The following is a 16,763-nucleotide window of genomic DNA, read 5'->3' on the forward strand; positions in this document are numbered from 1 at the left end:
TAGGAAGGGAACACAATTCAAGTATTGGCAATCAAGAAACCACCTAAAAAATGAAAGGAAGAAGAACAGAAGGAAGCAATTCAAGGAAAGGCAATAACAGTCAAAGGAAGACGGTTAAAGTTCGGCAATCAGGTATCCACCTGGAAAACAAGGGAAAGTAATTGAAGGAAAGGGAAAGCATCACAAAATTACGATTCAAGTCAGCAACAAAGGAACTTCTGTAGGAAAATACAAGTCAACAAGGCAACAACAATCATAAGATCAAGTTTGAAAATAAATTTTTGTAATGCATAGTTCATAACTTAGTCTAGCTTCTTTTATTTTGTCACGGTGTAATAAGGAGGTCAGTATGCAGTAGTAACAACAACAATAGTGAAATCATAGCTTCATGGTAGTCCCAGCTACCGAAACTTCCCGAACTACACTGACCTGATTCCTTTATAGCTAAGGATATGTTGGAAACCTTTGAAGTAGAGGTTCGGTAAGATTCTTTCAAAGATGCTTCCCACAGAGTATTCAAATGGGCAAAAATCGCTCATATCCACTTACTTGATCTTTGCACGAAAACTCTTCGTGTTTCCGAGAAAAGATGGGCAGCTGTGATCACGTAATTTTTGCCCTATATGAATTATTCCCACAAATTCAAAAAACAAAACAATTTTTTCCATTGTTCGTAATTTTGCGGATTTTTGTGGTATTTTCTGTTATTGTTTGCATTTGTCTGTGCATGTGTTATTTTATTTAAATTATTTAAAAATAAAAAAAATATGTTGCATTTTTTTGCATTTAGGATTTAACTTTGCATTTTTAATAATTAATTAAGTAGCTTTAGAAAAATGGAAATCACAAAAAATAGTTTATTGTTGCTTTTTAATTTTTGATTTTTTGGTAATTCTCCCTTTAATTTGGTACTTAACTTATTTGTGGTAGTCATAATTCAGAGTTACTTAAATTAATTAGAAAAATTGGATTAGGAATTAATTTAGGGTTTTATTTTAGTTTAATTTAAAAGAAATTGGAAAGGAAAAGAAATGAAAATAAAAGGAAGTAGAAAAGGCTATATTTGGGCAAAACTTGACAATTGTCCCCAAAACCCAACCAAAACCGGCCCAGACCCGCCCTGATAACCGGCCCGTCTCCAGCTTAATCCAAATGACGCCATTTCAGGCATTTTAATCTGGACCGTTGAATTAGTTTGATAAAACGGTCCAGATTCTCGCCCATTTCCCAAACCCCGACCCGATCTAGAACCAAATCGGTTCCCCCTAGTGAAACAAAATGACCCCGTTTTCCATTAATGATTTAATCAGAGCTGTTGGATTCCAATCATCCAACAGCCCTAATTAAATCATCAATTTAATATACTCAAAACCTCAAACCCCTTACCCCCTCAGAACCCCCCTTCCCCTCATCGTCTCTGATCTCTCTTTAGAGACCAGCCAAAATTACAGCCTCAAACCACCGTTGATCGCCTGCTGGAAATCGGCTACGGCGGAGGGAAACCACCAAACAACCCCAAATTCACACCATCGACTCTCCTTCATCTCCCCGTTCCGAATCCTCAACCCATTACCTTCGAATCACAGTCGAACTCTTCGAATATGGGATAGAAGGTCAGACCCTTAAACCCTAACTTACCCAATCGACCCCAAATCAACACCACCTAACCCCCATATCTCCCTCGTACCAAATCCATTATTGTTTTCCCTCGAATATTGCCAGAATCTCTCGAATCTTAAATTCGAGGTCAAGCCCTAAAAATCTGAGATTGTCCTCAATAAAACCTAGTGGCGTGCATGGTCATATGATGATGTTTCTGTCAATGTTTTGAAGATTAGATTCGATAAAGACTGATGTTGCTCAGTTGTTCTTGAGAAAGACCAAATGTGTAACATCAGTCTCGTTAAATCAATGTCTACAGTAGGTTGTTGATTTCTGATGTAAGTGTTTTCATTCTTTTAATCCATTTCATCTCCTTTTTCTCTCCCTTTCTTTAGTTAGATTTTTTTTACTCCCTTTGAAAACTCGACCATTCTGTTGAGTTCAAACAGTTCTCTGCTCGTTGTCCCCTTTGTTTCTTTTTGTGAAAGTTGTTCTATGATTCTTATTGGTTCGCTGACTTAGTTCATCTAATTAGGTAGTTTGTTTTTATAACCTAACTAATTTCATGTTTGTTTGTTGATATTAATCAGTCATATAGTAGTTGTTATTAATCAGTCGTATGTTTAATCCATTTAAGTAGTCGATTTTTTTTCTGCCTTCCATGTGACTTTGCTGTTTTTTAGGTTTGAGTAATTAACAGGGGTTGTAAGGGTAGCCTAGGGATTATTTATGTTGTGTGAACCTTACCTAACTAATTAAGAAGCTTCTAATAGTGGTAGGGTTTAGGAGTGCATTATTGAATAAAATAAAGAGCAAAGAATTTAGTGGAATCAATTAAGAAATTGGGGAAGGGGCATTTGTGAATAGGGAATTGATTTTAGGCTGTCTTAAGAGATCCTATATAAAGCTTGCTTAGGAAAAGACTGAAGGAGAAGGGACAGAATATAGAGTCCAAAGAAAAAGAAACAAAGATATAGAAGTTTAAGAGGGAGGACAGAATAAGAGATAGACCTAGGAGATAAAAATCCAAAAATAGAAACGGCTGCTTTTCACTGTTTGATTGAATTCTTTCTGTGATCTCTTCAGTTTCTAATTCCTGAAATAGTTTCTAACTTATCTGGGCTCAAATGATTTTAATCTGGTGGTTTAAAAGCTTGGTTTGAAGTTCTGGTTGTGGATTTTTTGATTTTTGAGCATTAGTCTTTGGTTTAAAGCTGATTATTTTCTGTGGTTTCTTTCTACTGTTGGATACTGTTGTTGCTACTGCTGATCTTATCCCCTTTAATTTCATTTCCAGGTACTTTCTTAGTCCAGAAATACTGATTGAATGCTGGTTATGAGAATCAAGTGGAATCCGATGGAATATAGGTTGTATTTGCCATAGTTTCTCTTTGTTTATTTTCCTTACTGTTTAAATACCATGTAGTAGATTGGTAATGGTAGATGTTAAACGAGCTGGTACTGGAATTATAAAATGGGGTTTGTGTTTTAGCCAATTGTTTAGTTTCAATATTAAATAACATGTTTAGAAGGTGTATGAGCAGGTTTGTGGATTGTTTATATGGCAAATGAACCAATTATTCAGTTTATTTTGATTTGTTCTCTGGATCACAGATTTTTTGCTTAAGTTTCTGTCAAAAATCAGTAAGGTTTTGGTTCTAATGTTTATCTGAATCCATTAAAATGTCAGGTGTTTGGCTTATACATGTATTGATGTTTTATAAGCATGTTTGCCTATGAGCCTAAGGTTTGAGATCATCTTTGTTCATTAGGCCCCTTTACAAGTCTCCATTTATCATGTACATGGATTAAGCCAAGGTTTGAATAAATTTGAAATTTGTATGACTGTTCTTGTGAAGTAATTTAAAGGACTGATGTCCATAGTTCCAGCATGTTCACTGTCATGGGCCTTTTTCCAGACACGCCCATGACCCCTTGGCCGCGCCCCATGGTGGCCTAGCAAGCCTCACAATGCCTAGCGCCATGGTCGGCCCCGTGGTCTTGGCTGCACCAAGTGACAAGCGCCCATGCGCCTCTGTCGCCCCACCGATGCCTCTCGCCAGCGCCCAAGGGCTGGCCAATGACAACAGCGCCATGCGCCCTGACAATGCCGTGCGCGCAGATCCTGATGCCTCGCCAACGCCCAGCTACAGGCCCATTCCAGCAGTTCCTCGCGCACAGACCCTGATACCAAGCACTAGCGCCCAACCTCAGGCCAACACAGCAAGTGTCGCGCGCGCCCATAGCAACGCGCGCGCAGACCCTGACTCGCAAGACAAAGTTATTGCCATCGGACTTAGTTCTACCTTGTAATAAACTAAGTCCTTTTCATTATAATTATAGGCTAGTTTACATTATTTTCATTCAGTGTGCTTCTACAGCTTTATTAGGACTAGTCAGGTAATGTTGGTTTATTTTTTTAAGCATTATTAAGGGGGACCGAACAATCAAACATTTTCAAGCAAGCAATTTTCTGTACTGGTGTCTCTCCCCCTCGACACCGCATCTTTTGTAATTAGCATTTCAGTCATCAATAAAATCCTCATAATTATTCAAAACCCAATTCTCTCTCAGCTTCCGTAATTGCTCGTGACATTGGTTTTCCCGCACGACACTAACAATCTAGTCTAGCGTGCGGAGGGGACCTCATTGGCAGATAGCAACCGCACTGACATCAGTTGCTAAGCCTTATATTGCCCTTCCAAAGAACATCAGGAAGGCGTTGCGTAACAGTTGGTATCAGAGCCTAGGCTCGACATCGGACGAGGGAACACATTTTCCATCATCACCATTTCTGACCATGGTGAATCATGGGGAGCGTCTAGCATCCCTAGAAGAGACGGTTGACCGATTACAACCCATCGTGGATACGGTGCCTGATCAAAACAACAACCTAGTGCAAAGGTTGGACAACCTGGACCGCCGAATGTGGCAGGCAGAAAATGACATTGCAAACATCAGTCGTGACTCTGATAATGACCGACAAACGGCAGCCATCGAAACTACCAATATTCATGGCAAATTTGAGGACCTCCAATAGGAGCGTGCCGACAATTTAGCCCATCAGCAACAAGAGGCAGACAGACTAACTGCCATGCAGAAAACCATAGACGACTTGACAGGCAACCTCAATGTTGTTAATGCTGCCCCTACAGAGCCTACTTCGAGGAGGCGACAACCACATCAGGGGTGCAACAAACCTCACTCCCATTCCACAAAAGCTTAAGATATCGGAGCCAAAGCCATACAACGGATCCCGGGATGCTAAACAAGTGGAAAACTTCATCTTCGACATCGAACAATACTTCGATGTTGTGGGCTATTTGGAAGAATCCAAAAAGGTAGCAACTGCTGCCTTGTATCTTCAGGGCGATGCCAAACTTTGGTGGCGGGTCAAATATGAAGCCATCAAGGCCGGTGAAGATACTCTCCAGACATGGGATGAATTGAAGGTAGCCATACGCCTGCAGTTCTTCCCCAAAAATGTGGAATACAATGTAAGGAGAAAGCTACGGGAAATCCGCCACACCAAATTAGTGCGGGAGTACGTGCGCGAATTCTCCGCACTCATGCTGAACATACGCGACATGGGGGACAAAGACATACTCTTCGCATTCATAGAAGGTTTGAAACCTCATGCCCGTATGGAACTATAGAGACAACCGGTAGACACCCTGCCCAAGGCCATTCAAGCTGCATAATGCCTTGGCGATTATCATTTGAGAACTCAGAATGATAGGCCCCAGCCATCTGCCCGAGGGGGATTCAACGGGAACCATCCCAGCAATGGTGGCCCAAGCAAAAGTGGGGGAGATCGGAGTGCATCCAAAACTAAGACTCCTCCCTACAGCAACAATAGTGCTGCATCCATCAACAACTATCAGGGGGGAAAGCCTCCCTCAGAATGCCGTCATTGCGGCGGGGCACATTGGAACAATGAATGCCCAAACATAAAGGTCAATGCTCATCAGACTGTCGAGGATGAGTCAGACACAAAAGAAGAAGACCAGGTAGGCGCCTACAATGCAATTGTTGGCTCTATCCCGCATGCCATAGCGGGGACCAATACATGTCCTCCTAAGAAAACATCAGTTCCAATAACCAAGAAAGGGAACGAAAAGATGGACGAGAGACCTCCTAAACAAGCGAGGACCCTAATGTTCGTCGAATTGAAAGTGAATGGCAAGCCCCTTCACGCATTGATAGACACGGGTGCTACCCACAACTACTTGGCTTCAACTCAAGTAGAGCGCCTGGGTCTTGTCGTGCAAAAGAGAAAAGGCCGTGTCAAGGCTATCAACTCACCACCCCAGACATTGGGAATCATAGATGACTTCGACATCATAGTGGGTTTGGAGTTCATGAGGCAAACCAACACCATACCGGTACCATATGCCAACATGCTCCTGATGATGGGAGAAAACGGGGCCAAGCCCTGCACCATACCATGCTTTCCCATAAAGATTGCCACTGAAAACATCTCGGCCATGCAGTTGGAGAAGGTAGTCAACAGACATGAACCCCTGGTTCTAGCTACCCTTCGCGGCAACGATCATCCATCATGTCATCGGCCTCAAAAGACTGGTGACGCTCCTAAGCGTGTGAAGACTTGTCAGCCATGCCACAAGGATAAGTCGGATCACTCATCACAGACGGGACCCCTGCAGCCATTACATGTCTCACAGAGACCATGGGAAAGTATTTCCCTCAGATTCATCACGGGATTGCCCCAAGTCGGTAATCTTGCATCCATCATGGTTGTCATAGATCAATTTTCAAACTATGCAACCTTCATAGCAGCCTCGCAAAACGCATCAGCAGAAGATACAACTCGACTCTTTTTCTCACACATTGTCAAACATTGGGGCCTGCCCAAATACATTGTTAGTAGGCGCGACTCACGCCTCTGTCGCGACCCAAATCCCGGTCGTGATGGCGCCCAACACACTACTAGGCAAGCCCGACCATTATTCAACACTTAACTCAATTTATCAAAAATAGCGGAAAGAAATATCAATTAAGCAAGATTAAAGTACTGAAGATTTTAACAAATACCCAATATAATCTCACTAGGACCCAGTGTCACAAATCTGAGCCTCTAGAATACAGAATATCATCATAATACACGGTATATCCAAAGTCCAATAATGCAGAAATAAAGAGATAGGATAGGAGGGATAAGATCAATGGCAGCGAACGCTGTGCAGCTACCTCGATACTCCTAGAGGCTGGATCTACTGAGCCTGAGACTGCCCTGGATCTGCACACAAGGTGCAGGGAGTAAAGTGAGTACTCCGACCCAGTGAGTAATAAAAGTAACTATAGTTTGAAGATAAGAAAATCTAGTAAATACACAAAGTAAGCTACAATCCGAATATACAGCAACATATGGAACTGAGCAGCTAAACACCAGTATAACTACAAATACATGAATGCAATGCAATGCATATGATGGTACATTCTAGTACCTACTGCGGCGTGCAACCCGAGCCATCCATATTTATTTATCATCGACGACGCTCACTAGGGGTGTGCACAGACTCCAGAGGGGCTCCTACAGCCCAAGCGCAATATCTTGGTCAGTCATTGTTACCTGACCGATCAGCCATTGTTACCTGACCAATTTATATCATACAATGCCATTGTTACCACTGTTCAAGTATATCACACAGTGTCATTATTACCACTATTTCAAGTCAATTTATAATCAGTCTAGAAAATAATATAATAAGCCCCTTGGGCATTTACAAAACAGAAGTTCCCAGCCCGGAATACATATAAAAATATCATTTAAGTTTTCAACACTTAGAATTATGGCTGAGTTTGAAAAACAACATTTAAAATCTTGGACTGAAATTAAATGATATGCAAATCATTCTAAGCACTAATATAAATCCTCGAAGGATTTTAAAAATCGGCACAAGCCCTAAACATGGCATCAAGCCCAGTAATATCAATGAAGTATGTGTATCAATCACCAGTATAGTATAAACATCACACGGGATGGACCAAGTCACAATCCCCAATAGTATCTGACCCCGCACATGCCATGAAATGCGTGTCACTCCTCAATATAGTGTTACTATGTAAAAGTCTGGGGTTTCAAACCCTCAGAACATCATTTACATCTATTACTCACCTCAAGACGGCCAAAAGTCTACTCCGTGATGCCCATTCCTTTCGAATCGACCTCCTCGCGCGACGAATCTTGCCAAAACCATAAGGAATATATTACAATAGGCTAAGGGAATATAACCCAATCGAAAAGACTCGAAAAATATCAAAAATCACGAAATTTGCAAAACCCGAGCCCCGGGCCCACTTCTCGAAAAACTCCGAAAGTCACATCACCGGATTCCTCGTCACCCCACGAGTCCGTACATATAAATTTTACCAAAATCGGAGTTCATTTGACCCCTCAAATCACCAAATCTTATTTTCAAATCCCTAGGCCTAAATCCTCAATTTTTCTACAATTTTCATGCTCAAATCCATACATAATTGATGTACTTAACTCAAAATAGGTGGGGATAACTTACCTTCACATTGATGATGAAAATACCCTCTTGAAGCTCCCAAAAAATCGTCCATACTTTGAAGAAATGAAGAAAAGTGAGCTAAACCCGTGTATAAAACAATCTGCCTGTGCTTCGTCGAGTTGTACCTTGCACTTGTGCTATACAAGTTGTACATCCTATTAAAATTGTTCCTTGTCGGACACCTTCTGTTTAAACACCCATAACGTCTTGTGTAAATATCCAAATGACAAACGGTTTAAAGATTTAGAAACTAGACTCAAAGATCTTTAATTTTATAGGTTGTACACCATATAAATCTTTATATATCCCGAGATATGAGCTTCTAAAGTAGGCTCCCCGAAATTAGAAAATTCTGGAGAACGAGCTCCACCAGTCATATTCAATCGACCGTAACATTCTCTACCTATGTCCAAATTACGAGATATAGGCCTCCGAAGTACGCTCCACGATTGCAGTCCAAAGACCTTCTGCAGAAAATTGCAGCAGAAATTTCTGCAGCTTTTTCTTTTCTTTTTTGTCCGAATTTCATTCCGTTAACCTTCCGAAATCCACCCGAGGCCCTCGGGACCTTAACCAAATATATCAACATGTCCCACAATATCATTCAAACTTGTCCCAACCTTCGAAACACCCAAAATAACATCAAAACATCAAATCATCATCAGATTCAAGCCTATGAATCTCACGAACTTCCAAATTCCATTTTTGATAAAAAACCCAACCAAACCACGTCCGAATGACCTCAAATTTTGCAGACAAGTCCAAAATGACATAACAAAGCTACAGAAACTCTCGAAATTCCATTCCGACCCTCGGATCAAAATCTCACCTATCAACCGGAATTCGCCAAAATACTAACTTTGCCAATTCAAGCTTAATTCTACACTGGTAATCACAAAAATATTCCGGACACACTCCTAAGTCCCAAATCACCTAACGAAGCTATCCAAACCATAATATTCGCATTTCGAGCCCTCTAACACATAAGTCAATATCCAGTTGACTTTTCTAACTTAAGCTTCCTTAAAAGAGACTAAATGTCTCAAACCTTACCAAAATCATTCCGGAATGACTTCAAATTTTGCACACAAGTCACATCCGACATTATAGACTTGGCCCAACTTTCGGAATCGCATTCCAACCCCTATATCAAAATTTCCACTTCCGGTCGAATTTTCTCAAAAACCTTCATATTTCTATATTTAGCCAAATGACTTCGAAATGACCCCCGGACATCCGAATTGACTTCCGATCGCACTCCCAACTCCAAAATCACGATACGGAGCTATTCCCAGACTCGGAATCCCAAACGGACATCTATAACACTGAAATGTCTTCCAACCCAAATTTATGAAATTCTTCTAAAATACTAACTTCCACAATATACGCCGAAATGCTCACGGGTTATCCAAAACCAAATCCGGACATACGCCCAAGTCCAAAATCATCATACGAACCTGCTGGAACTTTCAGATCTCGATTCCGAGGTCGTTTACTCAAAATTCCAATCCTAGTTCATTTCTTCAATTTTAAGCTTTCAAAATGAGAATTTCCATTTAGATTTGACTCCAAACTTCCTGAATTTTTAATTCTGACCATACATGCAAGTCAATATACCTGAGATGAAGCCTCTCATGGCCTCAAACTACTGAATGACGCGTCGAAGCTCAAAACGACCAGTCGGGTCATTACAATCTCCCCCACTTAAACATACGTTCGTCCTCGAACGTGCTGAGAACTACACTGAAGTAGTCTGGAATCACTTGTTTAACACATCATGCACCTTCCCATGCTACCACTACTCCGTTGAGCACATTAGCTCGATAATTCTGTAGATATACTTATTTATTCAAGCAAATAAGCCATTAGGCCCAATTCCAACATCCTGAATTTCCCTGCCAAGCCTGTTTCCATCATACGACCACCATATCAATCTCCACACGCTGTACCCAAACATGACTGCATAACTTTGCTGAATTCACACTTTGCATCACTTTACTCATAGAACCACAATAACATTCTTTAAACATAATAGTCGAAATTCCACTAATCTGATGCTCCCATTGCATCTCATGATCTACACAGGTCTTGCTCTATTATTTTTTTTCAACACCGATACGACTGAAGAGATGTGCCGAAATTCACAACCAACTGCTGAATCAACAATTCATTGAATCTACACTCCTGACAAGTTCCATTACATTGTCCCAAACCAAAGAATGATCTTTGCTCTACAATATACTTCATATAATCAGTTTGCACTGACCCCAAATCTAGTAACCTCGTCTCACCCAGTACGAACTGCTCAGGTAATAAGCCACCTCAGACATAATCAAAAATCCCACAAGACGCCATAATGTGCCAGTATGCTATCAATTCGAACGCGATACAAAAGGAAGGCGAACTCTAGAAGGAACTACTCAACTCGCACACTAACATAGACTTCCTCAGAAAACAGGGAAACAGAACACACAAAAGCAAATATGGGCACTGAACTGAACATCACACTGTTGCGGCATGCAACCCGATCCAAACAACATACCCATGGCGGTGTGCCACCCGATCCACATATAGAACTCACATAAGGAGATATACGTCGAGCTGAATAGCTCATCACATCAAAATACCGAATATCGGTCATAAACACACTAAGGTGCATAATATCATTCCCAAGGAAACATATAGCGCTATAGGCTACAAACTCAAGCACAACTGAGGTGCGATACATGATCTAAGTCTCATCCTGCTCATATAACATCACCGCTGAGCGGAACCTCAACACATAAGGAATTTACCAAGCCATCTCACAACTCATACGGTGCAATATATCTTTACATGAATTAACTGACCACGAAATAAGACCGCGACTGTCCTTCCATAAAGAGCGCATTGCTGAAATAAACACAACTGGCCTGACGTAAGGCTCACTTCCACATTTAAATCTATCCACCGACCTCAAGTCGATCCTGATCGTGCCAAGCTAGGCAAATAATCTTTCACAGGTCCATAACCCAATAAACAGAGTGCCCTCTAGGCATAAATTCTCAAATGGATGATATTAAAAAAATCCTCATACTTGGTTTAAATTTCTAATTAATCAAGTGACTACATGTCACACTTATACAATATTCCTGTGGGACAAGCTCCCACCATCTTCCGAAATAATTAACGGGTCTGCACATCCAAACCACCGGCTGCACTAACGCTGAAAAGCGATCAAGAATCCCTAACCAGGATGCAAAGCCTTTCTCACAGAATACCGACCTCAGGTGATACTGACGTCAATACCCATCTTACTCAAAACACTGAAACTCATATACTGCTCATCCGAGATCGTGACATCACAGTCATTGACCAAACTGCAACCTTGGTCCTTACTTCAAATTCCATACCACTCACTGCACCTCACGTGCCAATATACGATAGACGTGATTTCCATCACAACTCTGGAACCGCCGATAGGCTAATACTTCATCACATAAGACTTTCTTTTTAACTCACTTCAGGAGAACTATAGCAGCATACAGGCGAATCCTCATAATTGTCGAATATGCCAATCTCTAAGTAGTTGTCCAAGCCACCATAACACTTTCTGGGATCCGCCTACTCATAATAGGCCCTAACAAAAGAATGCTTCAGAATAACATCAATCACTACGGCCGACAAGCCTCACATGCATAACTCGATCATGCTGAACGAACCGATCACTGACACCAGTATACCAACTCAACTATGGCTAATCAATCTACTTCCTTCCAATTTATCCTTGATTGCCTTAGAAATAATAATATCTCTCTTTAACACCTAACGTATTTCAACCAAACTCACCCCGAGTGACCTTAAATCACGAGACCATGCTGTCTCAAATACCATGACCATTTCATGTCTCTCAAATGCTACACCGCAAGTCAAAACATCATAGAACATTCTGTGCCTTTCTTCATAAGCTGCTTCAAAAGCTTGACTCTTAACCGTACTTATAGACTTAAAATCATTAGGCACCACACTTTACCTCTTGAATTAACTAGGACCGCTATTGAGAGCCACCCAGCTCTGACTTGGCCCCGAATGCAACCAACTCTACTGAATTTTATAACATATGAATACCCTCTCGATAAAGCACCTAGAGGGATCACTTCCCTCGAAGTCTGCACCTATACGAGGCATAAATCATGAATCTTCCCTCAAGTCTGAACATGAGCCAATAAGGCTAACCATAGCATGCATCCAACAATTCATTTACTCAAATTACCACTCATGGTCCTTTTCCGTAGCTGCAATAACCCACCAATACACCAATAACAAGAATTCACGCAGGTAATAAACCGTGCAATCAGCTAATCAACAGCAAGCTCCCCAACTTGGCTCAAAGCCATAGATCACAACACATAGAAAATACCTTTCAAGCCTCCATTATTGGGCTATTCAACCAAATAGGAACATATTATTCCTTTAATATTTTCGACCTTCAAGGTGGTCTCCTTAACTCAACGATTTCGTCATAATACATTTACGGAAGCGATCTCAGCTCCTAGACTTATCTAACTAGAAGACACAAAAAATATTCTTCACGCGCCCATAACTCGGGCTACTCAACAAATCACAATAAGAAACGAATCACTTAACAGTTCATCTACTATCCAGTAGGCTTCTTCGCCACTACCAAGTCGTACAAATACACCTCGCAGCACTAACATACTCATCACGTGGATATCCAACCGCCATTCCGGCTAACAAGGACAATAATGAACATATGAGTTCAAAACACTTGCTCACAAAATCAGCACCTCGGTGCTCAAGCCATTGGCAAAGATTTGGCCTCAAGTCCTCCAGACTGGTCTAACTTCAAACTCACAAAGATTACACCTCGCCCCTCGATCGGGGAATCAAAAGCCATCGAGACACATCTGATACTGAGCGCCCGTTGGTGCATACGATCACGCGGAAGGAATTTCAAAAGTTTCTTTTCAAACTGAATCAAGGACGTACGATAAGAATTCAAGAATGTGAAGTTTTCCTAAAGGTTCGGCATCCTCTCGAGGATAATTGCAGACATCTCCGTACCGATCCGCGAGACTCTACTAAACTGGCTCATGACTCGTGAGACCAAGTAGCCTAGGCTCTGATACTAACTTGTCGCAACCCAAATCCCGGTCGTGATAGTGCCCAGCACACTACTAGGCAAGCCCGACCATTATTCAACACTTAACCCAATTTATCAAAAATAGCGGAAAGAAATATCAATTAAGCAAGATTAAAGTACTGAAGATTTTAACAAATACCCAATATAATCTCACTAGGACCCGGTGTCACGAATCTGAGCCTCTAGAATATAGAATATCATCCTAATACACAGTATATCCAAAGTTCGATAATGCGGAAATAAAGAGATAGGATAGGAGGGAGAAGATCAATGGCTGCGAACGTCGTGCAACTACCTCGATACTCCTAGAGGCTGGATCTACTGAGCCTGAGACTGCCCTGGATCTGCACACAAGGTGCAGGGAGTAAAGTGAGTACTCCGACCCAGTGAGTAATAAAAGTAACTACAGTCCGAAGATAAGAAAATCCAGTAAATACACAAAGTAAGCTACAATCCGAATATACAGCAACATATGGAACTGAGCAGCTAAACACCAGTATAAATACAAATACATGAATGCAATGCAATGCATATGATGGTACATTCCAGTACCCACTACGGCGTGCAGCCCGAGCCATCCATATTTATTTATCGTCGACGGCGCTCACTGGGGGTGTGTACAGACTCCGGAGGGGCTCCTACAGCCCAAGCGCAATATCTTGGTCAGTCATTATTACCTGACCGGTCAGCCATTGTTACCTGACCAATTTATATCATACAGTGCCATTGTTACCACTGTTCAAGTATATCATCCAGTGTCATTGTTACCACTATTTCAAGTATATCACACAGTGTCATTGTTACCACTGTTTCAAGTATATCACATAGTGTCATTGTTACCACTGTTTCAAGTATATCACATAGTGTCATTGTTACCACTATTTCAAGTATATCACACAGTGTCATTGTTACCACTATTTCAAGTCACTTTATAATCAGTCCAGAAAATAATATAATAAGCCCCTTGGGCATTTACAAAACAGAAGTTCCCAGCCCGGAATACTTTTAAAAATATCATTTAAGTTTTCAACACTTAGAATTATGGCTGAGTTTGCAAAACAACATTTAAAACCTTGGACTGAAATTAAATGATATGCAAATCATGCTAAGCACTAATATAAATCCTCGAAGGATTTTACAAATCGGCACAAGGCCCCAAACATGGCATCAAGCCCAATAATATCAATGAAGTATGTGTATCAATCACCAGTATAGTATAAACATCACACGGGATGGACCAAGTCACAATCCCCAATAGTATCTGACCCCGAACTCGCCATGGAGTGCGTGTCACGCCTCAATATAGTGTTACGATGTGAAAGTCCGGGGTTTCAAACCCTCAGAACAGCATTTACATCTATTCCTCACCTCAAGACGGCCAAAAGTCTACTCCGCGATGCCCATTCCTTTTGAATCGACATCCTCGCGCGTCGAATCTTGCCAAAACCACAAGGAATATATTACAATAGGCTAAGGTAATATAACCCAATCGAAAAGACTCGAAAAATATCAAAAATCACGAAATTTGCAAAACCCGAGCCCCGGGCCCACTTCTCGAAAAATTACGAAAGTCACATCACCGAATTCCTCGTCTCGCCACGAGTCCGTACATATAAAATTTACCAAAATCAGAGTTCATTTGACCCCTCAAATCACCAAATCTTATTTTCAAATCCCTAGGCCTAAATCCTCAATTTTTCTACAATTTTCATGCTCAAATCCATACATAATTGATGTACTTAACTCAAAATAGGTGGGGATAACTTACCTTCACATTGATGATGAAAATCCCCTCTTAAAGCTCCCCAAAAATCGTCCATACTTTGAAGAAATGAAGAAAAGTGAGCTAAATCCGTGTATAAAAGAATCTGTCTATGCTTCGTCGAGTTGTACCTTGCACTTGTGCTATACAAGTTGTACATCCTATTAAAATTGTTCCTTGTCGGACACCTTCTGTTTAAACACCCATAACGTCTTGTATAAATATCCAAATGACAAACGGTTTAAAGATTTAGAAACTAGACTCAAAGATCTTTAATTTGATAGGTTTTACACCATATAACTCTTTATATATCCCGAGATATGAGCTTCTAAAGTAGGCTCCCCGAAATCAGAAAATTCTGGAGAACGAGCTCCACCAGTCATATTCAATCGACAGTAACATTTTCTACAGATGTCCAAATTATGTTTTCTTTAGCTTTCTGGAAACTAGACATGATGGTCTACAACTTTTATTTTTGAACCATCTCAAAATTCCTTATATATCAAAAGATATAGGCCTCCAAAGTACGCTCCACGATTGCAGTCCAAACACCTTCTGCAGAAAATTGCAGCAGAAATTTCTGCAGCTTTTTCTTTTCTTTTTGGTCCGAATTTCATTCCGTTAACCTTCCGAAATCCACCCGAGGCCCTCGGGACCTTAACCAAATATATCAACATGTCCCACAATATCATTCAAACTTGTCCCAACCTTCGAAACACCCAAAATAACATCAAAACATCAAATCATCATCGGATTCAAGCCTATGAATCTCACGAACTTCCAAATTCCATTTTTGATCAAAAGCACAACCAAACCACGTCCGAATGACCTCAAATTTTGTAGACAAGTCCAAAATGACATAACAAAGCTACAGAAACTCTCGAAATTCTATTCCGACCCTCGGATCAAAATCTCACCTATCAACCGGAATTCGCCAAAATACTAACTTTGCCAATTCAAGCTTAATTCTACACTGGTAATCACAAAAATATTCCGGACACACTCCTAAGTCCCAAATCACCTAACAAAGCTATCTGAACCATAAAATTCGCATTTCGAGCCCTCTAACACATAAGTCAATATCCGGTTGACATTTCCAACTTAAGCTTCCTTAAAAGAGACTAAGTGTCTCAAACCTTACCAAAATCATTCCGGAATGACTTCAAATTTTGCACACAAGTCACATCCGACATTATAGACTTGCCCTAACTTTCGGAATCGCATTCCAACCCCGATATCAAAATTTCCACTTCCGGTCGAATTTTCTCAAAAACCTTCAAATTTCTATATTTAGTCAAATGACTTCAAAATGACCCCCGGACATCCGAATTAACTTCCGATCGCGCTCCCAACTCCAAAATCACGATACAGAGCTATTCCCAGACTCGGAATCCCAAACGGACATCTATAACACTGAAATGCCTTCCAACCCAAATTTATGAAATTCTTCTAAAATACTAACTTCCACAATATACGCCGAAATGTTCACGGGTTATCCAAAACCAAATCCGGACATACGCCCAAGTCCAAAATCATCATACGAACCTGCTGGAACTTTCAGATCTCGATTCCGAGGTCGTTTACTCGAAATTCCAATCCTAGTTCATTTCTTCAATTTTAAGCTTTCAAAATGAGAATTTCCATTTAGATTTGACTCCAAACTTCCTGAATTTTTAATTCTGACCATACACACAAGTCAATATACTTGAGATGAAGC

Source organism: Nicotiana tabacum, chromosome 22 (genome assembly GCF_000715075.1).
Source record: "Nicotiana tabacum cultivar K326 chromosome 22, ASM71507v2, whole genome shotgun sequence".
Taxonomy (NCBI): domain Eukaryota; kingdom Viridiplantae; phylum Streptophyta; class Magnoliopsida; order Solanales; family Solanaceae; genus Nicotiana; species Nicotiana tabacum.